The 26,600-nt window shown below is 41.5% G+C and overlaps 1 long non-coding RNA gene across 1 annotated transcript; it reads left to right on the top strand.

Moving 5' to 3' along the window:
- The first annotated feature begins 5,901 nt into the window (after positions 1–5,901).
- LOC117095433 lies at positions 5,902–25,184 on the top strand. Its single transcript, XR_004441983.1, has 2 exons — positions 5,902–6,638; positions 25,109–25,184. It is a non-coding gene; the product is annotated as an uncharacterized LOC117095433 (long non-coding RNA).
- Positions 25,185–26,600: the final 1,416 nt, after the last annotated feature.

Raw genomic sequence — 26,600 nt, 5'->3', positions numbered from 1 at the left:
GGAAAAATGCTCCAGGTGCTAACTAGTCATGGCAACAGTGCTCCCCTGGGAGAGAGATGCTCTTTGGAGGAATGAGTATACTCCTGTAGAAAATGGCCCTGATTCCTTCTTCCTGACTGATCTCTCTCCCTCTCCCCTTCTCTTCTTTTCCTCCTTACCCACTCCCAACCCTTCCCAGGGCTCCGCTTAAACCAGACCCTGACTACCTCCAGATTCCTCAACAGAGCTTTGGCTTTGAAGGAACTTATTCAGTTCCCAACTCTACCAGCACAAGCTCTGTGAGTGACTTGGTCGGTCACCTATTTTCTCTTTTGATTTAACCTTAAATCAAGCCTCAACCTTAAATTCAAATGGCATTTGAACTGACACTGCAAAATACCAGTATGGTGCTAGGGACACTGAGGTGTTTAAGCAATTCTAGTTCCTGCTTGTCCCTTTTCTTTTCTGTCCTGATGTTCAGATTGTCATTCCTCACTGGATGATGAATTACAAAGTACAGCACAAAGACAAGGCAGCATTATTAATATTATTTATGATTATTGTTTTCCTCATTGTATAGTGTAGCACCTGGCTCACTGCAGACACTCATTAAATAATTATCAAATGACTGTGGATGTCTTTTTCAATAATATCTGCCTTAAAGGCACTGCTAATTTCTTCCGTTAAGGAAGCTCTCAGAGATCTCTGTGCTTCACAGGTGTCGACTCCTTTTGGGGCTTCCCGTGTGGAATCTCTAGCTACCGCATTGTTTTATTAGCATTACTGGGTGTTCACTATGTCTATTTTCCCCGGACACACTGAAGAACTCTTTTTCTACGCCTTCTTGTCTGTTTCCTAGATGATGGTTTACTTACTGTCATCTACACGTCAATGCATTTGTATACTTTCTGTGACTTCTCCAGGGTTGGAAATCCACACTCTGTCACCCAGCCTGGAGTGCAGTGGTATGATCTTGACTTACTGCAACCTCTGCCTCCTGGGTTTAAGCAATTCTCTGCCTCAGCCTCCCGAGTAGCTGGGATTACAGGCATGTGCCACCATGCCCGGCTAATTTTTTGTATTTTTAGAGAGACAGGGTGTCAACATCTTGGCCAGGCTGGTCTTGAACTCCTGACCTCGTGATCTACCTGCCTCAGCGTCCCAAAGTGCTGGAATTACAGGCATGAGCCACTGTGCCTGGCCTTGAAAGCTGCTTCTTGATGAGGCTGTTGGTGAAGGTGATGATGATGGTGATGATGAGTGATGGGGAAGGGAGGGTGTTGGTTTGCAGGGAGAGTGGTGGGAAGCTGCCACAGACCAATGACAAAGGGAAATTGAGATAATTCCAAGGGAGTGTAAGATGTTGGAGGAGGAGCCCATGTAAAAACTCATTAGCTTTCTCGGCCTACTTCCTGCCAACAGAAAATTAGGGGACAATTTTCCTTCTTACTATCCAATTTCTTATGCTTGTTTAATTGCTCTGGCATTCAAACAAATAATGAAAGTGGGCATCCTTGTCTAGTTCCTGACCTTAGAGAATAAACTTTCAGTTTTTCATGATTAAGTATGATTTAGCCTTTTCTGTATCTATTGAGATAATCATATGGCATTTTTGATCACATGATTTTATTCTTCATTCTGTTAATATGGTGCATTGCATTCATTTATTTGCATATTTTGAAAAATCCTAATGTCCCAGAGAATGTTCTGTATGTGCTTGAGAAGGATGTGTATTCTCCTGCTGTTGAACAGAATGTTTTGGATGTCTGTTAGGTTCATTTGGTCTGTAGTTTTATTCAAGTCCGCTATTTCCTTATTAATTTTGTGTCCGGATGAGCAATCCATTGTTGTAAGTGGGGTACTGAAGTCCCTCTCCTGTTATTGTATTATCACTTTACATATTTAGGTGCTCCAGGGTTGGATCCATACATATTTGCAGTTGTTATATCCTCTTGATGAATTGACCCCTTTATCTCTTGTGATAATTTTTGACTTAAAGTATATTTTGTCTGATGTAAATGTAGTCACTCCTGCCCTGTTTTGTTTATCATTTCCATTGAATATCTTTTCATATCCCTTCACTTTCAGCCTACATGTGTTTTGTTTACAGAGGGCATTATCATATATATATATATAAAGTTTCCACCTAAAAACTGCTAGAACTAATAAACAAAACAAATGCAGTAAAGTCATGGGATATAAAATCAACAAACAAAAATCATTTGCGTTTCTATACACTAACAATGAACTATCAAAAAAATTAACAAAATCTCATTTATAAATAAGCATGAAAGAAGAATAAATTCTTAGAAATAAATTTAACCAAGGTAGTAAAAGATTTGCAAACTGAAACCTATAAAACATTAATAAAAGTAATAAAAGAAATTGAAGAGGGCAAAAATAAATGGAAAGATATCCTGTGTTTATGGACCAAAAGAATTAATATTTTTAAAATATACTAGGCAAAGCGATCAATGCAATCCCTATCAAAATTTCAATGGCAATTTTCCACAAAAATTAGGAAAACAATCCTAAAATTCATATGGAGCCACAAAAGATTTTGAATAGTCAAAGCAACCTTGAACAAGAACAAAGCTGGAGGCATCACACTTCCTGAATTCAAAATACATTACAGAGGTATAGAATTCCTAACAGAAAGACACTGGCCAATAAAAAAGAAAAACCAGCCCAGATATTTAATATAAATCCACACATTTATAGTCGGCTGATCGTTGACAAGGTTGCTGAGAATATAATGGGGAAGGGATAGTCTCCTTAATAAACAGTGTAGGGAAAATTGGATATCCACATGGAGAAGAATATACACAAATCTTCTTAAGATAAATTAAATACTTAAATGTAAGAGCTGAAACTGTAAAATGGCTAGAAGAAAACATAGAGGAAAAGCTTCTTGACATTGGTCTGAGTAATGATTTTTTTGAATATGATCCTGAAAACACAGGTAACAAAAGCAAAAACAGACAAATGGGATTGCATCAAACTAAAAAGCTTCTATACAGCAAAGGAAACAATTAACAAAGTCAAGAAACAACCTATAAAATAGGAGAAAATATTTGCAAACCATACATTGATAAGTTAACATTCAATATATGTAATAATTTCAACGTAATAGAGAAAAAAACACCCCACATTAAAAATAGGCAAGGGATTGAGCAGAAATTTCTCAAAAGAAGACACACAAATTGCCAACAGGCATATGAATAAAATGCTCAACATCCCTAATTACTAGGAAAATGCAAATCAAAACCACAATGAGATATCACCTTATACCTGCTAGAATGGCTATATCAAAAAGATGAAAGATAACAAGTATTGGAGAGGGTCCAGAGAAAGGGAAACCCTTGAACACTGCTGATGACAATAGATAAGTTAGGCAACAGGAAGCTTTCGGCATTTTGAGCAATTTCAGTTCCTTTTTGTCTAATCCAATGGCCCTTTTCCTATTACAATGACCTTAACATATTTCCAAATTTTCTTATAACAAGCTATTTGGTGAAAAGCAGACCTTGCTAGACACCATATTAAACACAAGTGCATGTCCCTCAATATAGGCGTAACTTTTGCAGATGAAACAGTTCTTTCCTTAGCTCATCTCTCTTGCAATACTATATCATACATAGCTGGAACCAGCTGACACTACAACATTCTATCTAGAGACCTGCTTAGCCAGATCAGAAAGCTTTAAGGTATTTGTGGTATTCCTCAACTTACTCCAGGTAACAGCTTTACAAGCTGCTTTATGACACAAAATGTGTTGCTCTTTTTCTACTTGCCGTAGCCATCACCAGCCACCACTGAGAATGTGCATTTCTCTCTACCAGTTTCTCCAATGTGTTTCCAGCCTCTATATATCGCCCTGTTGCATAGTTAATGCCCTGTGTTTGAGGGTTTGTTTTTAATAGTAGCACCCCATGTCTAGGTAGTCGCTTCTGTATCAGTTCCCTTTTGTTGCATTACAAACCACTCCACAACTCAGTAGCGTAACACAAGAACCATTTGTTTAGCTTACATATTTTGTTGGTTACCTGGGCAGTTTTTCTGGTTCTCTCATGGGTCTGTGGTCAGCTGGTGGGTGGGCCAGTGAGTGGGTGGTCTAGGGTGGCCTCATGGGTCAGGCAGTTGGCTGAAATGATAAGGGCGACAGGGCAATACATTTATCATGTGCTTCCTCAGGCTTTTTCACTTGGTGGGAGGCAAAGCATCCCTGAAGTAATAAGAGGACAAATGTCACTGAGAAATTATTTTTCAAGCCTGTGCTTATATCAAGGTGACTGATGTTCCCTTGGCCAAAGCAAGTCATGTGGCCAACCCCAATTCAAGGGGTGGAGAAACAGACTCCACCTCTTGATGGGATAGGACAAAATATGGCCAATTGTGGACAGTTTTGTAATCTGCAAGAAAACCTTAGTCGATCCAGGTCAACATTCCAGCATTTAGTCACCGTTCTGTGTGACCTCAAGTTAAACACTGTACTAAAATCCACATAACCAATGAAAAGAGGGAGGGAAAGAATGTACTAAATTTCAAGTACTAGGTAATAATTATAACTAATTAGAAGTAAAATATACTTCTATGTGTTAGTATGTATAGTTGCCTAATAATAAGGGCAGTAGGGTATTTTGAAGAGTAGAGAATAAGTTGCTTCACTCATTTCTGTCAGCTAATTTTCCACACTCTTCTCTACATCAGATGTCAAGTAGAAAAGAAGGAAAGTAGAAAAGATGGAATTATCCTTTTGATGGGTGAAAATACTAAGCAGTCTTGACGGTTCATCTCTAGGCACATTGAAATGGGTTTAAATGTTCTTTAGAGGAGTAGGAAGACTCAGAAATTCAGGAAAAAAGGAGTGAAGTGTCTTGCTTCATTCCATTCCAATTTAGTAAAAATCGCCCTTCATACCTATTCACACTTGGCAGTTTACACAGCTCTTTACTTTCATTATCCTATTTAACTTTCACAGTGCCCGGAGGTCATCTGGCAGAGTCTGTTATCTCTGTTTTAAAGATTGCCAGGCTTGCCCAGCTACCAAGAAAATCACTGTCGGGGCAATGAGGCAATAGAGAGAGGAAAGCCTTGGGAGGGTATCTGGAGGAGGTAGAGCAGAATGAAGTAAGAGCATCACTCAGAAGGTGGGGCATTACAAAATTAGGAAGCTGCTTGAAAGAAGTTAATGCTTCATAAAACCTAGAACTGCGAGTACAACAAAAGGCTTTGGAGATCAGGGAGTTATTGATTGTTTTTGAGAAAGTGGTTGTCTTGGGGGCAAGAAGAACAAGGGAGATGAGGCCAGAAGTGAAAACGCACGAGGTGAAGGAGGTCGGGTAGCCACATGAGTTGTTAGATGCTACTGTGCAGGCTTCCCAACAGTAGTAAATCATGTCAGAACCCAGAATCCTGTCCTTTTTTTTTTTTTTAAAAAAAGGGAATGTTATAGCTTGGAAAGCTAGCTTTCTGGATATGTTAAAACAATTTAGTGGATTAATTGCATACATACAAATAACATATTCACTTCAGTAAAGAGGTCATTATAAATAAGCAGAAACAGGCTTTACAAAATGAAAGTCAGAATCTGAGGGCAAGCACCTTGCATCAGACTCAATGTGTAACACGTAGTTTAGGTACAGGGTTTCACTTATTTACATTCTAATTTTTTTTTTCATTCAGCAAATGTTTATTGAATACCTACTACATGAAAGGACTTTTGTTAAGCATCAAGAATACACCGATGACTAAGATCTCCACACTCAAGTAGCTCATGGCTTATGGCAGTGCTGTGTGATGGAAATAGAGAGCAAGGCACATATGCATTCCTTGGAACTTTCTAGTAACTCACAGCACATCACAATGGTAGAGCTGCATTTCAAGTGCACAATACCTGTGTGTGGCTAGTGACCACCATACTGGACAGTGCAGATCTTTGGAGAAACAAGATATAAAGCATTACCATGTAATGTGAAAACTGCCAACAAAGCTTTCACAAGTTACAATAAAGGGAGACACGGGCCTTCAGAGGTATTTGTCTACCCATGTTTTAAGGCTTAGATCAACTGGAATGTTTAAGCCATGATTTCCTACACATCCCATTTATGCTTGAGCTAAAAAAAAAACAAAAACAACAACAAAAAAAAAAACCATGTTTGCATCTTTGGAATTAGAAATGCTTAATGCCACACTCCCTCTTTGAAATTCAAAATGCCTATCAATATATTAAAAGCTCTGAGAAGTCCTGCAGAAAAGACATGATTTTTAGTGTACTTAACCTGTAATTTACTCCAAGGTATTGACAATGAAATGCTCTTCACCTATGTTTTAATACTTACAAATAATGATGAGAAATACTTCTGGAACAGCCTGTTTACAGAATATGAACTCTAGGTAATAGAATGACTTGGATAATTGAGAGTTCTGTTTCTACTCTGGTGAATGTTTTTTTCCTAAAATATTTACTTTGGCTTTCCCACCATGAGTGAGTCTAGTGATCATACATTAATCCTTCTAGGACTACGCCTACAACATATGCTTTCCTCTATCTAAAATGTCCTTCCTCTCTTTCCCCGCTCTCCTAGAAAAATTCCCTGTTATTGGATGGGCGTGGTGGCTCATGCCTGTAATCCCAGCACTTTGGGAGGCCGAGGCAGGTGGATCACCTGAGGTCGGGAGTTCCAGACTAGCCTGACCAACATGGAAACTCCATCTCTAAAATACAAAATTAGCTAGGCGTGGTGGCACACGCCTGTAATCCCAGCTACTCTGGAGGCTGAGGCAGGAGAATCGCTTGAACCCTGGAGGTGGAGGTTGTGGTGAGCTGAGATCCCACCATTGCACTTTAGCCTGGCAACAAAACTAAACTCAGTCTCAAAAAAAAAAAAAAAAGATAAAGATAAAGAAAAAGAAAAAAGAAAAAAAAAATTCCCTGTTATTTTACCAGATGAGGTCCAAGTATAATGTCCTCAGAAGTGTTCCCTGATTCCCCCAGGTGGAAGCAATGTCGTCTCCCTCCTCTGTGTGCTCAGAACAATTGCTGCAATTAGCTGAGGTCACATTTAATTTCCTAATGCAGGGCAGGGGCCTAATCTTATCTATTTTTATATTTCCAGAAGCCGGCATATCACCAAGCACATATTGGTATTGCCTAAATTTGTTATTTTTTTGCCTCTACTCACTATATATACCCCATTAATGAGGGGCACTCAGCTGGTTTTCTGCATTGGGAAATGTCTTGCTCCTTGCTTTCTCATCCTCCATTCTAGGCCTGCATCACCGCAGGCCCTGGCAGGATGCATCAGGCAGCGTGACCACCTGTGTTTCTGTGGCTTGGGCTCCATATGCATTCTTTTGGCCTGGCCTGTCCCTCTACCTCTTTCTCCTGGCTTGACTTCCAGCCTTCCAGTTCTGTGCAGGCTCCTGAGCTACCCTGGCTTCTTCAGCCCTGGCCACTGCTTGTGGTGCTGACCCTAATGAGGAATGGCTAAGGCCCTCTTCCACCCCATGCCTTGCTTTCGCCTTTGCAACCTGCTTGACCCTGAAGCCCCCTGGCCTGAGCCCCTCACCTATAATTAACCTTTGCCCTCTGCCCTCAGGGTGCACATGGCCCTGAGTGTCTCCTTCTCCTGTTACTCAAACCCGAAACCTGCTGTGCCCACACACTGGCCAAACGATAAAACATCCCGGCAACGAAGCCCCTCCTCAGTTCCGCAGTCCTCACTCAGTTCCTTCCCTGTGCCTGTGACTCTCACCTTGTCCTCATGCCCTTTAACCTGCCATCCAGCCACTTCCAAACCTTCCCCTGCTTGGGCACTGGGTCCACTTTTGCCTTCATTTGTACACCACCGCCCCAGCCATAATTTCCTGCCCTCTGCTGTGTTCTCCTCCTCCCTTTCTCCTCTTCTGTTCCCATCCTGCCCTACTGTATGTACTTGCTGAGCCACTTCCCATCTTGGAATGAGGTGGAGATTATATAGCAAATGGCCTTTTAAATTTTATCTTTTCTTTCATACAGTAGACCTGTCTTGGGGAGCAGTCCCTGACAGCCCTGTTGAATAGATTCAGATTAAAAAATCGGGAGATAAACATGTCCAATTATTTTTCTGTTTCGCATTCCTAACTTCATCACAAGGCAGGGCAAGGGGCTTTTGCATGCAGGCCTTTGTTTAATAGAAGCTACGCATCGTTGCTTCAGGGATGCATCATAGTGCGATACCCTTTGGACCGCAATGTTATGGAAATGAGAATTGTTTAATTTACAGCCTTTCCTACACTGGCCTTGTAGATCTGAAAAATTAATTAACCAAATGTCATATTTTACTTCCCACAAACCTGGGTAGAGAATAAAAGACAAACCTTAGTGGAAGAGCCAGGGGCCCCTTCTACGTGGTAACGTCTCAAAGTCCACAGAGAAGGGGAGCACTGTGTGGCGTCTTCACAGCTGCCACCCCTCACTGCCCTCTCCCCCAGGCTGGAAAGTGGAGGAGAGGCAGATGACCTATAGCCAACAGGATGGCTGGTGTGGCATCCTACCTCCCTCTATAGCTAACTGCAGCAAGGCGCTCACCTGTGTGAGGTTTCATCTGCTGCTCGTGAGGCAGGTACATGGGTACTACCTACCTCATACATTTCCTGTAGAATTTAATGAGAAGCACTGAAGCTCCTGGCCAGTAGGAGATCCCAATGGTGTTCAACAGCCACCTCCTGTTCCCTTCCTGCAAGCTTGCTTGGACCCAGGGACCCCTTCTGACCCTATGGCCCCCCTCAGTGTGCTCCTAGTTCCTCTTCATCACTCTTTACCTCTGCTTATCATGCCAGGTTCAAGCTACTCTCCTGCCTCAGCCTCTGGAGTAGCTAGGATTACAGGTGCCGGCCGTGATGCCCAGCTAATTTTTGTATTTTTAGTAGAGACAGGGTTTCGCCATGTTGGCCAGGGTAATCTTGAACTCCTGACCTCAGATGATCCACTCGCCTCAGCCACCTCAGCCTCCCAAAGTGCTGGGATTGCAGGCATGAGCCACCATGCCCAGTCCAGCCTGTTTTCTTATATAGAAAATTGGCATGATACTCACTGGCTTGGGTACAAAATGAGATCACATTCTTCACAATACTCAAATGATTCATAATCGCCCCCACCCATTCTATTACGGGAATGTCGTTCTTTGTCCTTATGATCCTCCCACTGGGTAACTTCAAGGCATCTACATGCGTTTACTTATTTCAAGAAGTCACCTCTGGTTCTTATCACCTTCAAGGGAGGGAATGTAGTTGGCAGGCCATCTACAGTTCTCTTGTCTATTGTGATGACCACACGGTGTCCCTGTTACCACCCAGGTGGTCTGGTTGTTCATGGGATCTTTTTTTGTCCCTCCTGGATGACCGTGGAAGCCTGGTGGCCAGGGAACCAGGTGCCATCTTTCTCCCCTACAGATAGGGGCTGGGGAGCCTAAGGCTGCAGTTGGAGCTGGGAGTTGGGTCTGAAGGAGGAAACCCTTTCCACACTGTTAGGTTATTCAGCTGGTGGTGTGCCACCATAGATCTTGGCTCCTGAAGGTACAGCACTTTTGTGACCTAGCTTTTCTATTTCTTTTACTTACTGCAAAACTATTTTCCTAGGGCGTGGCCATGATGTCAGAGTGGCTGGACTTGCAGAGTTTCCAGTACCAGACACCCAGGCTCGGCATCATTACAATTTCTGGACCTCCTAGCCCCAAATGCAGAAGATGTGCCAAATCCACTCCTTCTTACTATAGAATGAATAGCATTGGTCCAGGTGAAGCTGGTCCCTATCTTGGGCTGAGACAGTGGCTTCCTTCCTGGAGATGCTATTAGGGTTGAGAGATGCCTGGTACCCTGAACAATGTTGGCACTCTTCTTCCATTCTGCATCTCAGGACAAAGAAGGGCTTAGATAAAAGGCTCCATCTAAAAGAAACAGAGGGAGAATAAATTTTTAAAAATCAAGTTTGTTACCTGCAAGAAGACAGCAGGGAGGGGTGTGGGCTGGAAGGCTACAGGAGAGAATGACACTTTTCTGAGTGTAATTTTTATGTTTTGACATTTTAAAGGCTGATGATAAGCTACATACTCAACAATTAAAATGAAATCAATAAGAATGGAAAAAAGACCAAACATGAAACAGAAAATGGAAACAAGTGAACTTAATTATAGTTAATGACTACCCTAAAAACACTGAAGGGAAAGGAAAACAAGAAAAGAACTAATCCAAATAATTGAGTCATAGTATGTGACTGTATATCATGAATCTGGAGCAGGTGGGCTGCGTGTGTGTTCGCATGGGGGCAGCACACAAATATTCTGTGCTCTTGAGTAGGTTTGTTGATTTTAGTTTTATGGAAAAAACAATTCTAGAGCTAGTTTAGATGTAATATAAGATTGAACAAGTGAGACACAGTGAGGCTGCTGGGAGCCAGTGTTCTGCACAGAGAAGGGACATAAGAATGTGGATTGAGGTCGGGCGGGGTGGCTCATGCCTGTAATCCCAGCACTTTGGGAGGCCAGTGGATAACAAGGTCAAGCGATCGAGACCATCCTGGCCAGCATGGTGAAACCCTGTCTCTACTAAAAATACAAAAATTAGCTGAGTGTGGTGGCACACACCTATAGTCCCAGCTACTCGGGAGGCTGAGGCAGGAGAATCACTTGAACCCAGGAAGTGGATATTGCAGTGAGCTGAGATTGCACCACTGCACTCCAGCATGGCAACAGAGTGAGACTCTGTCTAAAAAAAAACAGAAAAAAAAGAATGCAGAACGCAATGGAAGGCATTGGTATGGACTCAGGATTTCTAAAATGTGTATGTCTAGTTACACATATAAATACACACATGCGTGCATGCATGAATGCATATTTGTATATGTATACATGTACATATGCACAAACATTTGGCTGTTTCCTATTTCTGTTTGCTCAAAGAGCCAAAAACAAAGCCACCCTAGCAACAATGTGCACATCTAATTATCAGATCTTGGTCTCTAATCCCATTCCCTTTAAAATGAAGCAGGGCCCAACAGAGAAATGACTTGGCAGGGTAGGTACAAAATGAACTTGGAACATTTTGTATGCCAGAGAGTAAGAAGTGTTAAAAAACAATAATGATGGAGGCATGTTACAGGGAAATATGAGACAATATAAAGAGTGTCTCACAGGCCAAATATGGGACAATATTAGTATTAAATAATTGAGTGCCATAATGAATTACAAACCATTTAAAAGAGGAATTTACTCATTAGTATAGATAGATAAATGATAGGTAGTTAGACAGATAGATAATAAATTATGGGGAAGATAGGCCGGACATGGTGGCTCACACCTGTAATCCCAGCACTTTAGGAGGCCAAGGCAGGCAGATTATCTGAGGCCAGGAGTTCAAGACCAGCCTGGCCAACATGGCAAAACCCCATATCTACTAAAAATACAAAAATGAGCTGGCTGTGGTGGCATGTATCTGTAGTCCCAGCTACTCGAGAGGCTGAGCCAGGAGACTTGCTTGAACCTGGGAGGTGGAGGCTGCAGTGAGCCAAGATCATGCCACTGCATTCCAGCTTGGGTGACACAGTGAGACGCTGTCTCAAAAAAATAAAAACAAAAACATAAAAACTGTAGGGAGGAATTATAAAAGAGCATGGAAGACAGTCTGTTACATGTGGAGGTAGTGATGGAGTTGAAAAAATCATTTTGCAATCAGCATGATGAAGATTGCATCAGGCAAGAATCATGGATGGGTGCCAAAGGTAGGGAAGTTTTGATGATGGGCACGATATTTCCATAAGATGTCTCCATATAAAGTACTTATTAGATGTTGCAGGAAGAAAACAATATACAGTGGAGAAATTGGGACATTCTTTGGGTGATGCCTCTGAGAGGCAGTTGGACACACAGATGTGATACTGTAAGAGAAACATGACATCAACTATTCAGTATTTTAAGGATGTAAGACCTTAATATACAGGCATATCTCATTTTATTGTGCTTCACTTTATTGTACCCTGCAGATATTGCATATTTTACAAATTGAAGGTTTGCGGCAATTCTGTGTTGAGTGAGTCTGTTGGTGTAATTTTTGGAACAGTATGTGATCACTTTGTGTTTCTATCTCACTTTGGAAATTCTTGTAATATTTCAAACTTTTTCATTATTATTATACCTTTTATGGTGATCTGTGATCAGTGATTTCTGATGTGACTATTGTAATTGCAAATGTAGTAGAAACAGCAAGAAAACTAGAATTATAAGTGGAGTCTAAAGACGTGACTGAATTGTCGCAATCTCATGATCAAACTTGAAAGGGTGCGGAGCTGCTTCTTACAGATGAGCGAAGAAAGTGGTTTCTTGAGATGAAATCTACCACTGGTGAAGATGCTGTGAACTTTGTTGAAATGACAACAAAAGATTTAGAATATTACATAAACTTAGTTCATAAAGTAATGGCAGGGCTTAAGAGAATTGACTTCAATTTTGAAAGAAGTTCTACTGTGGGTAAAATGCTGTAAAAGGACATCACATGCTACAGAGGAATCTTTTGTGAAATGGATGCAGCAAACTTCATTGTTGTCTTAAAGTGGCCACAGCCACCCCAACATTCAGCAACCACCACCCTGATCAGTCAGCAGCCATTAACATTGAGGCAAGACCCTCCACCTGTGAGAAGATTATGACTCACTGAAGGCTCAGATGATCATTAGCATTTTTTAGCAATGAAGTATTTTTTAAGTAACGCACATACACTATTTTTTAGACATAATGTGATCGCACACTTAATAGACTACAACGTAGCGTAAACAGCTTTTTTATGCATTGGGAAACCACAAAAATTGTGTGACTTGCTTCCTTACAATATTTGCTTTATTGCCATGGTCTGGAACCAAGCTCACAATATTTCCCAGGTATTCCTGCAATCATGAAGAAACGCTGGACAAAGACAAAACGGGAAACACCATATTTAAACCAAGAAGGGAGCTTATACTCTTCAAAAATGACAATGTCATAAAAATCAAAGAAAAGTTATAGAAATGCTATAGATTAAAGGAGGGCAAAGAGATGTAACAACTAAGGCTGCACTTGACCCAAGACCAGATCCTGTATTAGAGGCAAACAATCCTATACAGGACATTATTGGGTCAACTGACAAAATTAGATCAAAGCAGTAGGCTGGATAAAAGTACTGCATCAATGCTGAATGTACTGAAGTTGATCATTGTACTGCGCTGTTTAAGAGTGTATCTCTATTATTGGGAAATGCATACTGAAGTATTTAGAGGAAAGGGGCTGATGTGTGTGACATACCCTCAAATTAAAAAGATAATAGATACATAGACAGAGCAAGTGATACATGCAGTAAAATGCTTGCAATAGGTGAATCTGAGTATATTATAGATAGATATTCTTTATACTGTTTTTTATTTTTATGATTTTTTTCCCATGAAAATTTGAAATTCTTTTCAGGTGAAAGTAAAAACATTGTTTTCTGATTGAGTTGAGAGAAGTCTGTGAGGAGAGGGCAGACCAGGTGCTGGCTCATGTGAAGACCTCATACTGAAGTGGGCAGAGCTGACAAGACCCCCAGGGGAAGGGGAGCTGAAGGAAAACTTCCAGTGTGTCACCTTTGCCTCGGGCCATGTCCTCCTGTCTTATGTAAACATCATACAAAGCAATAAGCACATTTTTCTAGCTCTGGACTCTCTTTGAGTCACCATTAAATGTCAGAAATAATCCCATGCTCAAGAAATCAAATATATTCCAGCATTTAATTATCTCCTTTTGTTCTCACAAATCACTTGTGTTTAGAGACACTTCAGGGGGAAAGCAATTATGAAAACAATTGGCCATTTGCTCCTGACTTAAGCATGGTGTCATACCAAGTCAGACTCTCACTATTTGGGGAGAGTGTGGCATTGGAGGAAACTGGAGGTGAGGTGTCAAATGCCACAATTCCCAGAGTGAGCTTCGTGAGATCAAGCTGGGTCTTCTTTTTTCAGCAGAGTCCTTACTGATAGTACGTTCTCCATGCCCACAGGACTAACCTCACTTTGGCTTATGAGATTCTTGTCAAGAAAGGCAAACTCTCTGATGGCCAGTGATGATGAGCATTTTTTCATGTGTCTGTTGGCTGTATGAATGTCTTCTTTTGAGAATGTCTGTTCATATCCTTTGCCCACTTTTTGATGAGGTTGTTTGTTTTTTTCTTGTAAATTTGTTTGAGTTCTTCGTAGGTTCTGGATATTAGCCCTTTCTCTGATGAGTAGATTGCAAAAATTTTCTCCCATTCTGTAGGTTGCCTGTTCACTCTGATGGTAGTTTCTTTTGCTGTGCAGAAGCTCTTTGTGTAATTAGATCCCATTTGTCAATTTTGGCTTTTGTTGCCGTTGCTTTTGGTGTTTTAGACATGAAGTCCTTGCCCATGCCTATGTCCTGAATGGTATTACCTAGGTTTTCTTCTAGGGTTTTTGTGGTATTAGGTCTAACATTTAAGTCTCTAATCCATCTTGAATTAATTTTCATATAAGGGGTAAGGAAAGGATCCAGTTTCAGCTTTCTACTTATGGCTAGCCAATTTTCCCAGCACCATTTATTAAATAGGGAATCCTTTCCCCATTTCTTGTTTGTCTCAGGTTTGTCAAAGATCAGATGGCTGTAGATGTGTGGTATTATTTCTGAGGACTCTGTTCTGTTCCATTGGTCTATATCTCTGTTTTGGTACCAGTACCATGCTGTTTTGGTTACTGTAGCCTTGTAGTATAGTTTGAAGTCAGGTAGCGTGATGCCTCCAGCTTTGTTCTTTTGACTTAGGATTGTCTTGGCAATGCGGGCTCTTTTTTGGTTCCATATGAACTTTAAAGCAGCTTTTTCCAATTCTGTGAAGAAAGTCATTGGTAGCTTGATGGGGATGGCATTGAATCTATAAATTACCTTGGGCAGTGTGGCCATTTTCACGATATTGATTCTTCCTATCCATAAGCATGGTATATTCTTCCATTTGTTTGTGTCCTCTTTTATTTCAATGAGATACCATCTCACACCAGTTAGAATGGCAATCATTAAAAAGTCAGGAAACAACAGGTGCTGGAGAGGATGTGGAGAAATAGGAACACTTTTACACTGTTGGTGGGATTGTAAACTAGTTCAACCATTATGGAAAACAGTTTGGCGATTCCTCAAGGATCTAGAACTAGAAGTACCATATGACCCAGCCATCCCATTACTGGGTATATACCCAAAGGATTATAAATCATGCTGCTAGAAAGACACATGCACACGTATGTTTATTGTGGCACTATTCACAATAGCAAAGACTTGGAATCAACCCAAATGTCCCTCAGTGACAGACAGCATTAAGAAAATGTGGCACATATACACCATGGAATACTATGCAGCCATAAAAAAGGATGAGTTTGTGTCCTTTGTAGGGACATAGATGCAGCTGGAAACCATCATTCTCAGCAAACTATCGCAAGAACAGAAAACCAAACAGCGCATGTTCTCACTCATAGGTGGGAACTGAGCAATGAGATCACTTGGACTCGGGAAGGAGAACATCACACACCGGGGACTATCACGGCGAGGGGGGAGCGGGGAGGGATTGCATTGGGAGTTATACCTGATGTATATGACGAATTGATGGATGCTGACGAGTTGATGGGTGCAGCACACCAACATGGCACAAGGATACATATGTAACAAACCTGCACGTTATGCACATGTAGCCTAGAACTTAAAGTATAATAATAAAAAAAAAAAGGCAAACTCTGTAGACAAAAAATCACTGTGTGTTTTAAAATTTATACCTTATTTCTTTTTTTTTTTTTTATTATACTTTAAGTTCTAGGGTACATGTGCATGACGTTTATATCATGTATAACTCCCCAGTGCAATCCCTCCCTCCTCCCCCCTCCCCATGATAGGCCCCAGTGTGTGATGTTCCCCTTCCCGAGTCCAAGTGATCTCATTGTTCAGTTCCCACCTATGAGTGAGAACATGCGGTGTTTGGTTTTCTCTTCTTGTGAGAGTTTGCTAAGAATGATGGTTTCCAGCTGCATCCATGTCCCTACAAAGGACGCAAACTCATCCTTTTTTATGGCTGCATAGTATTCCATGGTGTATATGTGCCACATTTTCTTAATCCAGTGTGTCACAGATGGACATGTGGGTTGATTCCAAGTCTTTGCTATTGTGAATAGTGCCGCAACAAACATACGTGTGCATGGGTCTTTGTAGTAGAGTAATTTATAATCCTTTGGGTATATACCCAGTAGTGGGATGGCTGGGTCATATGGTACATCTAGTTCTAGATCCTTGAGGAATCGCCATACTGTTTTACATAATGGTTGAACTAGTTTACAATCCCACCAACAGTGTAAAAGTGTTCCTATTTCTCCACATCCTCTCCAACACCTGTTGTTTCCTGACTTCTTAATGATTGCCATTCTAACTGGTGTGAGATGGTATCTCATTGTGGTTTTGATTTGCATTTCTCTGATGGCGAGTGATGATGAGCATTTTTTCATGTGTCTGTTGGCGGTATGGATGTCTTCTTTTGAGAAATGTCTGTTCATATCCTTTCCCCACTTTTTGATGGGGTTGTTTGTTTTTTTCTTGTATATTTGTTTGAGTTCTTTGTAGATTCTGGATATTAGCCCTTTGTCAGATGAGTAGGTTGCAAAAATTTTCTCCCATTCTGTAGGTTGCCTGTTCACTCTGATGGTAGTTTCTTTAGCTGTGCAAAAGCTCTTTAGTTTAATTAGATCCCATGTGTCAATTTTTGCTTTTGCTGCCGTTGCTTTTGGTGTTTTAGACAGGAAGTCCTTGCCCATGCCTATGTCCTGAATGGTACTACCTAGATTTTCTTCTAGGGTTTTTATGGTATTAGGTCTAACATTTAAACTCTAATCCATCTTGAATTAATTTTCGTATAAGGGGTAAGGAAAGGATCCAGTTTCAGCTTTCTACTTATGGCTAGCCAATTTTCCCAGCACCATTTATTAAATAGGGAATTCTTTCCCCATTTCTTGTTTGTCTCAGGTTTGTCAAAGATCAGATGGCTGTAGATGTGTGGTATTATTTCTGAGGACTCTATTCTGTTCCATTGGTCTATATCTCTGTTGTGGTACCAGTACCATGCTGTTTTGGTTACTGTAGCCTTGTAGTATAGTTTGAAGTCAGGTAGCGTGATGCCTCCAGCTTTGTCCTTTTGACTTAGGATTGTCTTGGCAATGCGGGCTCTTTTTTGGTTCCATATGAACTTTAAAGCCATTTTTTCCAATTCTGTGAAGAAAGTCATTGGTAGCTTGATGGGGATGGCATTGAATCTATAAATAACCTTGGGCAGTATGGCCATTTTCACGATATTGATTCTTCCTATCCATGAGCATGCTATGTTCTTCCATTTGTTTGTGTCCTCTTTGATTTCACTGAGCAGTGGTTTGTAGTTCTCCTTGAAGAGGTCCTTGACATCCCTTGTAAGCTGGATTCCTAGGTATTTGATTCTCTTTGAAGCAATTGTGAATGGAAGTTCATTCCTGATTTGGCTCTCTGCTTGTCTGTTACTGGTGTATAAGAATGCTTGTGATTTTTGCACATTAATTTTGTATCCTGAGACTTTGCTGAAGTTGCTTATCAGCTTAAGGAGATTTTGGGCTGAGACGATGGGGTTTTCTAAATATACAATCATGTCATCTGCAAACAGGGACAATTTGACTTCTTCTTTTCCTAACTGGATACCCTTGATTTCTTTCTCTTGCCTGATTGCCCTAGCCAGAACTTCCAACACTATGTTTAGTAGGAGTGGTGAGAGAGGGCATCCCTGTCTTGTGCCAGTTTTCAAAGGGAATTTTTCCAGTTTTTGCCCATTCAGTATGATATTAGCTGTGGGTTTGTCATAAATAGCTCTTATTATTTTGAGGTACATTCCATCAATACCGAATTTATTGAGTGTTTTTAGCATAAAGGGCTGTTGAATTTTGTCAAAAGCCTTTTCTGCATCTATTGAGATAATCATGTGGTTCTTGACTTTGGTTCTGTTTATATGCTGGATTACGTTTATTGATTTGTGAATGTTGAACCAGCCTTGCATCCCAGGGATGAAGCCCACTTGATCATGGTGGATAAGCTTTTTGATGTGCTGCTGAATCCGGTTTGCCAGTATTTTATTGAGGATTTTTGCATCGATGTTCATCAGGGATATTGGTCTAAAATTCTCTTTTTTTGTTGTGTCTCTGCCAGGCTTTGGTATCAGGATGATGTTGGCCTCATAAAAAGAGTTAGGGAGGATTCCCTCTTTTTCTATTGATTGAAATAGTTTCAGAAGGAATGGTACCAGCTCCTCCTTGTACCTCTGGTAGAATTCAGCTGTGAATCCATCTGGTCCTGGACTTTTTTTGGTGGGTAGGCTATTAATTGTTGCCTCAATTTCAGAGCCTGCTATTGGTCTATTCAGTGATTCAACTTCTTCCTGGTTTAGTCTTGGGAGAGTGTAAGTGTCCAGGAAATTATCCATTTCTTCTAGATTTTCTAGTTGATTTGCGTAGAGGCATTTATAGTATTCTCTGATGGTTGTTTGTATTTCTGTGGGGTCGGTGGTGATATCCCCTTTATCATTTTTTATTGCGTCTATTTGATTCCTCTCTCTTTTCTTCTTTATTAGTCTAGCTAGCGGTCTGTCATTTTGTTGATCTTTTCAAAAAACCAACTCCTGGATTCATTGATTTTTTGGAGGGTTTTTTGTGTCTCTATCTCCTTCAGTTCTGCTCTGATCTTAGTTATTTCTTGCCTTCTGCTAGCTTTTGAATGTGTTTGCTCTTGCCTCTCTAGTTCTTTTAATTGTGATGTTAGAGTGTCATTTTAGATCTCTCCTGCTTTCTCTTGTGGGCATTTAGTGCTATAAATTCCCTCTACACACTGCTTTAAATGTGTCCCAGAGATTCTGGTATGTTGTATCTTTGTTCTCATTGGTTTCAAAGAACATCTTTATTTCTGCTTTCATTTCGTTATGTACCCAGTAGTCATTCAGGAGCAGGTTGTTCAGTTTCCATGTAGTTGAGCGGTTTGGATTGAGTTTCTTAGTCCTGAGTTCTAGTTTGATTGCACTGTAGTCTGAGAGACAGTTTGTTATAATTTCTGTTCTTGTACATTTGCTGAGGAGTGCTTTACTTCCAATTATGTGGTCAATTTTGGAATAAGTGCGATGTGGTGCTGAGAAGAATGTATATTCTGTTGATTTGGGGTGGAGAGTTCTATAAATGTCTATTAGGTCCGCTTGGTGCAGAGATGAGTTCAATTCCTGGATATCCTTGTTAACTTTCTGTCTCGTTGATCTGTCTAATGTTGACAGTGGAGTGTTGAAGTCTCCCATTATTATTGTATGGGAGTCTAAGTCTCTTTGTAGGTCTCTAAGGACTTGCTTTATGAATCTGGGTGCTCCTGTGTTGGGTGCATATATATTTAGGAGAGTTAGCTCTTCCTGTTGAATTGATCCCTTTACCATTATGTAATGGCCTTCTTTGTCTCTTTTGATCTTTGATGGTTTAAAGTCTGTTTTTATCAGAGACTAGGATTGCAACCCCTGCTTTTTTTTGTTCTCCATTTGCTTGGTAGATCTTCCTCCATCCCTTTATTTTGAGCCTATGTATGTCTCTGCATGTGAGATGGGTCTCCTGAATACAGCAGACTGATGGGTCTTGACTCTTTATCCAGTTTGCCAGTCTGTGTCTTTTAATTGGAGCATTTAGTCCATTGACATTTAAGGTAATATTGTTATGTGTGAACTTGATCCTGTCATTATGATATTAACTGGTTATTTTGCTCGTTAGTTGATGCAGTTTCTTCCTAGCCTCGATGGTCTTTACATTTTGGCATGTTTTTGCAATGGCTGGTACCGGTTGCTCCTTTCCATGTTTAGGGCTTCCTTCAGGGTCTCTTGTAAGGCAGGCCTGGTGGTGACAAAATCTCTAAGCATTTGCTTATCTGTAAAGGATTTTATTTCTCCTTCACTGATGAAGCTTAGTTTGGCTGGATATGAAATTCTGGGTTTAAAATTCTTTTCTTTAAGAATGTTGACTATTGGCCCCCACTCTCTTCTGGCTTGTAGAGTTTCTGCTGAGAGATCTGCTGTTAGTCTGATGGGCTTCCCTTTGTGGGTAACCCGACCTTTCTCTCTGGCTGCCCTTAAGATTTTTTCCTTCACTTCAACTTTGGTGAATCTGGCAATTATGTGTCTTGGAGTTGCTCTTCTGGAGGAGTATCTTTGTGGCGTTCTCTGTATTTCCTGCATTTGAATGTTGGCCTGCCCTACTAGGTTGGGGAAGTTCTCCTGGATGATATCCTGAAGAGTGTTTTCCAAGTTGGTTCCATTTTCCCCCTCACTTTCAGGCACCCCAGTCAGACGTAGATTTGGTCTTTTTACATAATCCCATACTTCTTGCAGGCTTTGTTCATTTCTTTTTCTTCTTTTTTCTTTTGGTTTCTCTTCTCGCTTCATTTCATTCATTTGATCCTCAATCGCTGATACTCTTTCTTCCAGTTGATCGAGTCGGTTACTGAAGCTTGTGCATTTGTCACGTATTTCTCATGTCATGGTTTTCATCTCTGTCATTTCGTTTATGATCTTCTCTGCATTAATTAGTCTAGCTGTCAATTCTTCCACTTTTTTTTCAAGATTTTTAGTTTCTTTGCGCTGAGTACGTAATTCCTCCTTTAGCTCTGAGAGGTTTGATGGACTGAAGCCTTCTTCTCTCATCTCGTCAAAGTCATTCTCTGACTAGCTTTGATCTGTTGCTGGCGATGGGCTGCGCTCCTTTGCAGGGGGAGATGCGCTCTTATTTTTTGAATTTCCAGCTTTTCTGCCCTGCTTCTTCCCCATCTTTGTGGTTTTATCTGTCTCTGGTCTTTGATGATGGTGACGTACTGATGGGGTTTTGGTATAGGTGTCCTTCCTGTTTGATAGTTTTCCGTCTGACAGTCAGAAGGACTGTCTGTTGGTCTGTTGGAGATTGCTTGAGGTCCACTCCAGACCCTGTTTGCCTGGGTATCAGCAGCAGAGGTTGCCGAAGATAGAATATTGCTGAACAGTGAGTGTACCTGTCTGATTCTTTCTTTGGAAGTTTCCTCTCAGGGGTGACTCCACCCTGTGAGGTGTGGGGTGTCAGACTGCCCCTAGTGGGGGATGACTCCCATCTAGGCTACTCAGGGGTCAGGGACCCACCTGAGCAGGCAGTCTGTCCGTTCTCAGATCTCAACCTCCGCGTTAGGAGATCCACGGCTCTCCCCAAAGCTGTCATACAGAGTCATTGGCGTCTGCACCGGCCCCCGCTCTTTCCCCTGTTGGACTGCAGCTGTGCGCTGTCCACAGAGGTAGAGTCTACAGAGACAGGCAGGCTTCCTTGAGCTGCTGTGAGCTCCACCCAGTTCGAGCTTCCCAGCGGCTTTGTTTACCTACTTAAGCCTCAGCAATGGCGGGCGCCCCTCCCCCAGCCTCGCTGCTGCCTTGCGGATAGATCGCCGCAGACGATCTAACACGCTAACTGTGTTAGCAGTGAGGGAGGCTCCGTGGGCGTGGGACCCTCCCGGCCAGGTGTGGGATATATTCTCCTGGTGTGCCTGTTTCCTTAAAGCGCAGTATTGGGGTGGGAGTTACCCGATTTTCCAGGTGTTGTGTGTCTCAGTTCCCCTGGCTAGGAAAAGGGATTCCCTTCCCCCTTGTGCTTCCAGGTGAGTCGATGCCTCGCCCTGCTTCAGCTCACGCTGGTCAGGCTGCAGCAGCTGACCAGCACCGATTGTCCGGCACTCCCTAGAGAGATGACCCCAGTACCTCAGTTGAAAACGCAGAAATCACCGGTCTTCTGTGTCGCTCGCGCTGGGAGTTGGAGACTGGAGCTGTTCCTATTTGGCCATCTTGCTCCGCCCTCTATACCTTATTTCAAACATCTCAAGTCACATTAATTTTCAGGCTAATATAGAAGAGTAGCTTTGCTTAAAAATTTTAAATTCTTATGAATAGATTTGAAAATAGATTTAGAGGTACACTTACAGTCTCACTCAGTCTCTCTGTCAGTCTCTCTTTCCTTCTCTTTCTCCACACACATAACTACATAAAACATGTAAAGTTCTTTGACACTTTTACAGAAGTGAAAACTCTGGTCCTAGAGGGTCAGCATCTGCTCTAAGTGAAGACGAACTTGCTTGCAAACTGCGTCAGGAGAGAATCTCATAGAAACTGGGGTGCAAATTCCCCCATTTGAGAAAACACAAGAATTGTATAGAGTCATCCTGGCAGTATCATACATCATCATTCTGATCCCTAGAGTTCTTCATCTACCAACAAGGTAAACTTCTCTCTCCTCATAATTTGAATAAAGCAGAGCATTTGTTCCAATACATTCAACGTGTACTTAAAGTAACCTTCTCCTCTTCTTCCCTTTTAGCCAGGCATGAACATTTTAGTTGAATTATGAGATGGGGATGAATTAGGGCTTAACTCCAAAAAATCAGCTTTCCAAAGTCAAATCCAATCAGACTCCCAAGAGTAAGGATGATTTCTGGCTTTACTAATAAATCCTATTATTATCGGAGTTTATCTGAATTTCTAAAATCCTACTGTGAAGTCAAGCAGCTTTACTAGAACCTAATACCCTTGGAAGCTACTTAAGTCCATATGACTTCTTACTTCCACACAAAAGAACTCAAGTCTGCCATGCATTCAACCACTATTAGGCGTGTGCCTATGATGTCTAATACATGGTGCTAGTCACTGGGGAGTCAAGGACAGATAAAACAGTCTCTATAGGGCTTCTGGATCAATGGTGGAGACACACAAGTTAACAGATAAATGACACACAACTTATTAAGCAGTGACTCTAACTGAGTATAAACCAAGTTGAATGAGAGATGACAGGAAGGAGGATGTACACGTACCATGGGGACTCGGGGAATCTGAGCAGGTTTGTGAAGGCTCCAGATGAGTTTGCTAGGTGAAGAATGTGAGGAAAAAAATTCCCGATGCATGGAACACTATGAAAAAAAGCACAGGAGTGAAAGGGCATAGGTGGCCCATGGAAGGTGGGGGAGGGGGCTGTAGCTGGAACCTGGGTGTCCTGGAAGTCACTGGGAATGAGGCTGGGAGAGATGGTCAAAGGCCAAGTGTGAATGGCCTCAGATTCCAACCAAAAAGTCTGAATTCTGTGTTAATTATGTTTTTTGTTTTTATTTTTATGATGCTTTGACACTTTGAGCCTGACCCAGGAGGGACTACTCCTTCCAAGACTGGTGGATTCCTGCAGATAGTAAGCTACTTGTCTTGAGAATGCCTTTGACTCTGTACCCCCACCTCCCTCCTTTTATCAGGATCCTATAGTTTAGGACACTACACCGTTGTCTCAAATCACTCCAGAGCCAAGCACTGGACAACCAGGAACCACCCCTCTAGGCCAGAGCCTGCCCAGATTATTCAAATTATTTAATCCTAAACTTATTTGACCCTGCCTTACCCATTCCTTCCTGTGAAAACCACAATAAAGGCTCCTGCCCATGTTTTGCCCTGTTCCTTCTGCCTCTTGGCCTGCCCTGCGGCTTTTCTGTCTGGCCGGGCATGGCATGGCACGCTCCCTCCTCTTGAGATCTGTAACAAACCATCTTTTCAATGAAAGTCATTTCTTTGATACCTGTTAGCCTCGCCGTATTTGAATAAAAACAAAATCCCAGGTTATATTTTAAAACAGTGTCCCGATGGCAAAAGTAGTGCAACAGAGGCATTAAAATAAGTGTAACATAATTTCTTTTGCAAGTAGATAACTCAAATAACACACAGAGAATCAACTAGAGTGAAGGAAGACGCAGGCAGAATAACCAGTAGGAGGTAGTTGTAACTGTCAAAAAGGACATAATGAGGGTTGAAGGGAACACTGGCAAGGCTGGAAAAGCTTCTGAATATAATTACTGTCATTCCTTTGAATTTTGTATTCTTATATCTTATTTTCATAGTTAATCTGTCTTCTTACTTTCCTGTCAGCTGTCTTTCCTTGCTATTAGAAGGCAAACTTCTGAAAAGATTACTATCTCTCCTAACTTTCTTTTTCTAGTTGCATGTGTTTTGGGATGTCAGGTACTGAAGTTTAAAAGAAGAGTATCTAAGAAAAAGTGAATGAATTTTTTGAGTGAAGGCTGTACTATAAACAAATAACTCCCTTATATACAAAATCCATGAGCTAAAGTATATGGAAGCTGTGGGATCCTATTAATTCTTCAGAGATTTATGCTTGAGCTAAATTCTAGGTCTCTCTGTTCTGAATATTTCAGATAGAGACATATCTCCTGGATAAGTTGGAAGACTGAGAAATGTGGGAAAGTTTGAAATGTTATACAGAGTAAACTTGTCAGGATTTCTTTATTCCTGGTCACAGAACAGCTTGCCAACTTCATGTTCTATTCTATTCTAAAGCCTTCTCAGTTCCTGTGAAACCACACGGATTGATCCTCCAGGTGCAGTGCAAGACCTAAATTAAGAACTACCAACGGAAGCCCAAGCATAATGACAGATATTAGCCATAGACAAAAATAGGAGCCTACTTGCTGAGACCAAAGGCATGCTGGCAGGGGTTTCCAGTAGAGAATAGGAGAATCATGGTAGATGGAGAAGTTGCAAAGACATGCGCTTGAGTGAGAGCTGACCTTCCAGACACAAACTCAATGCCTCAGCTTACAGATTTCTACCTACATGGCTGTACTTCAGTTTTTCTGGCTAAGTTTAGAGTCGGAGGAACAATTGTGTTGTGATGTTAGAAGTAACTTAAGGATGCTTAGGGACTTAAGGTCTCATTTTTAATGTGAATTGATTTCAATGTAAATGGATCAGGGACATTGAGGTAGGAGGGTCCTCCTAGTGGTAATGGAATGAACTGAACCTCACTGCGAGGCATGCTGTCAGAGAAGACCAGAAGGTCTGCATAAAGATTCATTTTCAAAACCCAGATGATGGCTTGCTAGGTGCAGCAAACAACCATGGCACATGTTTACCTATGTAACAAATCTGCACGTTCTGCACGTGTATCCCAGAACTTAGTTCAGAATAAAGAGGAAGGCTCACACCTTTAATACCAGCCCTTGGGAGGGCGAGGCAGGCGGATCACGAGGTCAAGAGATCAAGACCATCCTGACCAACATGGTGAAACCCCATCTCTACTAAAAATACAAAAATTAGCTGGGTGTGGTGGCGTGCACCTGCAGTCCCAGCTACTCGGGAGGCTGAGGCCGGAGAATTGCTTGAACCCGGGAGGTGGAGGTTGCAGTGAGCCAAGATCACACCACTGCACTCCAGCCTGGCAATAGAGCGAGACTCTGTCAGAAAAAGAAAAAGAAATAACCAATAAAAAGACAGAGATATGTATGAAGAACAGATCAGGTTTATAATGAAAATAATTAGCTTTGAGGTGGATATCTGGAAGAATGAAAAGAGTTAGGATAAGATGTGGAACATAGGTTGGTTGGAGTAGATGAGGAGTCAGTGTTTAATCAAAGGGTACCTCTATATGTTAACCTTTTAATGATGATAAGAAATGTTACCATTTATGAAGCCCTACTTTTGGGAAGGTTTAGTTTCAGGCCTTTTATATATATTATGTCTCAATCATGATCCCCTTTCCAACAGAAGGGAATGGTAGATAGCCCATGTCGCACTGGTATGTGAAGGCATGATAAGTAAGGTTTCAGGGAACGCGGCTCCGTAGCTTTGTCTCTGATCTCCAGGAGTTTTATGCAATGCCATCTTGCACTTCAGGAATGAATGTGGCTACTGAAGATACTACATTGGTCTGAAATGAAGGTAACCAATAGAAAAATAGCCCCCTGGTACTTTTGGAAGAACACACAGTTTTGTTGGAGGGATTAGACTTCCCACCTTAAAGAAATTATAAAACAGTAAAAAAGGCAGCACAGAATCAAATATATGACTAGGGAGTTAGGAAAGAGTAAGATAAAATTTAAATGAAGTAGGGGGGACTGAATATAAAGCAGGAAGAACTTAAATTGGGTCATAAAGGAAAGTGCGGTCTGGCTCTGTGATACAGAGAGGTGACTCTGGAGGCAGGGCCGTTCCATTACAAGGAAGAAAGCCTATCTCTAAGGGACAGGAAGATTTTTCTCCTCTCTGTGCTAAATTGATTCTGCATGCTTCCTTTCTAACCATCACTGTAATTCATCTCTCCCACCCCCAACACTCAGAAGGAGGTGTAGGAGGGGTGGTCGTTTCAGAGCTTGTGTTCGACAATATTTCACCCACATGGCAAGGCTAACTGTGTCCTGGAAGGCAGAGGTATTCTAGTTCCTCCTTCACCCTCCTCTCCTCTACTTCCTCATTCAAAAGTTATGTGAAATGATGGACTTGCAGCCATCCTTAGCAGAGTCTCTGTCCACAACTCCTTTCTTACTTATGGCTCGATACCCAAAGACTTAAATATGTTGATGTGCAGGATTGGAGCACAGGACTTGAGGCAGAGAGAAGGGGAAAGAGAGTTGTTAGCCCTAAACCCTGTGTTCCAATTCCACCCTCATGAATCTCTGCAGTAGGGTTTCCTGGCAGTGCCACAACCTCCCACAACAGAAATCATTGCTCTG

The sequence above is a fragment of the Trachypithecus francoisi genome, unplaced genomic scaffold (assembly GCF_009764315.1).
Source record: "Trachypithecus francoisi isolate TF-2019V2 unplaced genomic scaffold, Tfra_2.0 Lachesis_group13, whole genome shotgun sequence".
NCBI lineage: Eukaryota > Metazoa > Chordata > Mammalia > Primates > Cercopithecidae > Trachypithecus > Trachypithecus francoisi.
Note: the sequence above shows the minus strand (reverse complement) of the source record. Positions and strands in the feature narration are given on the sequence as shown.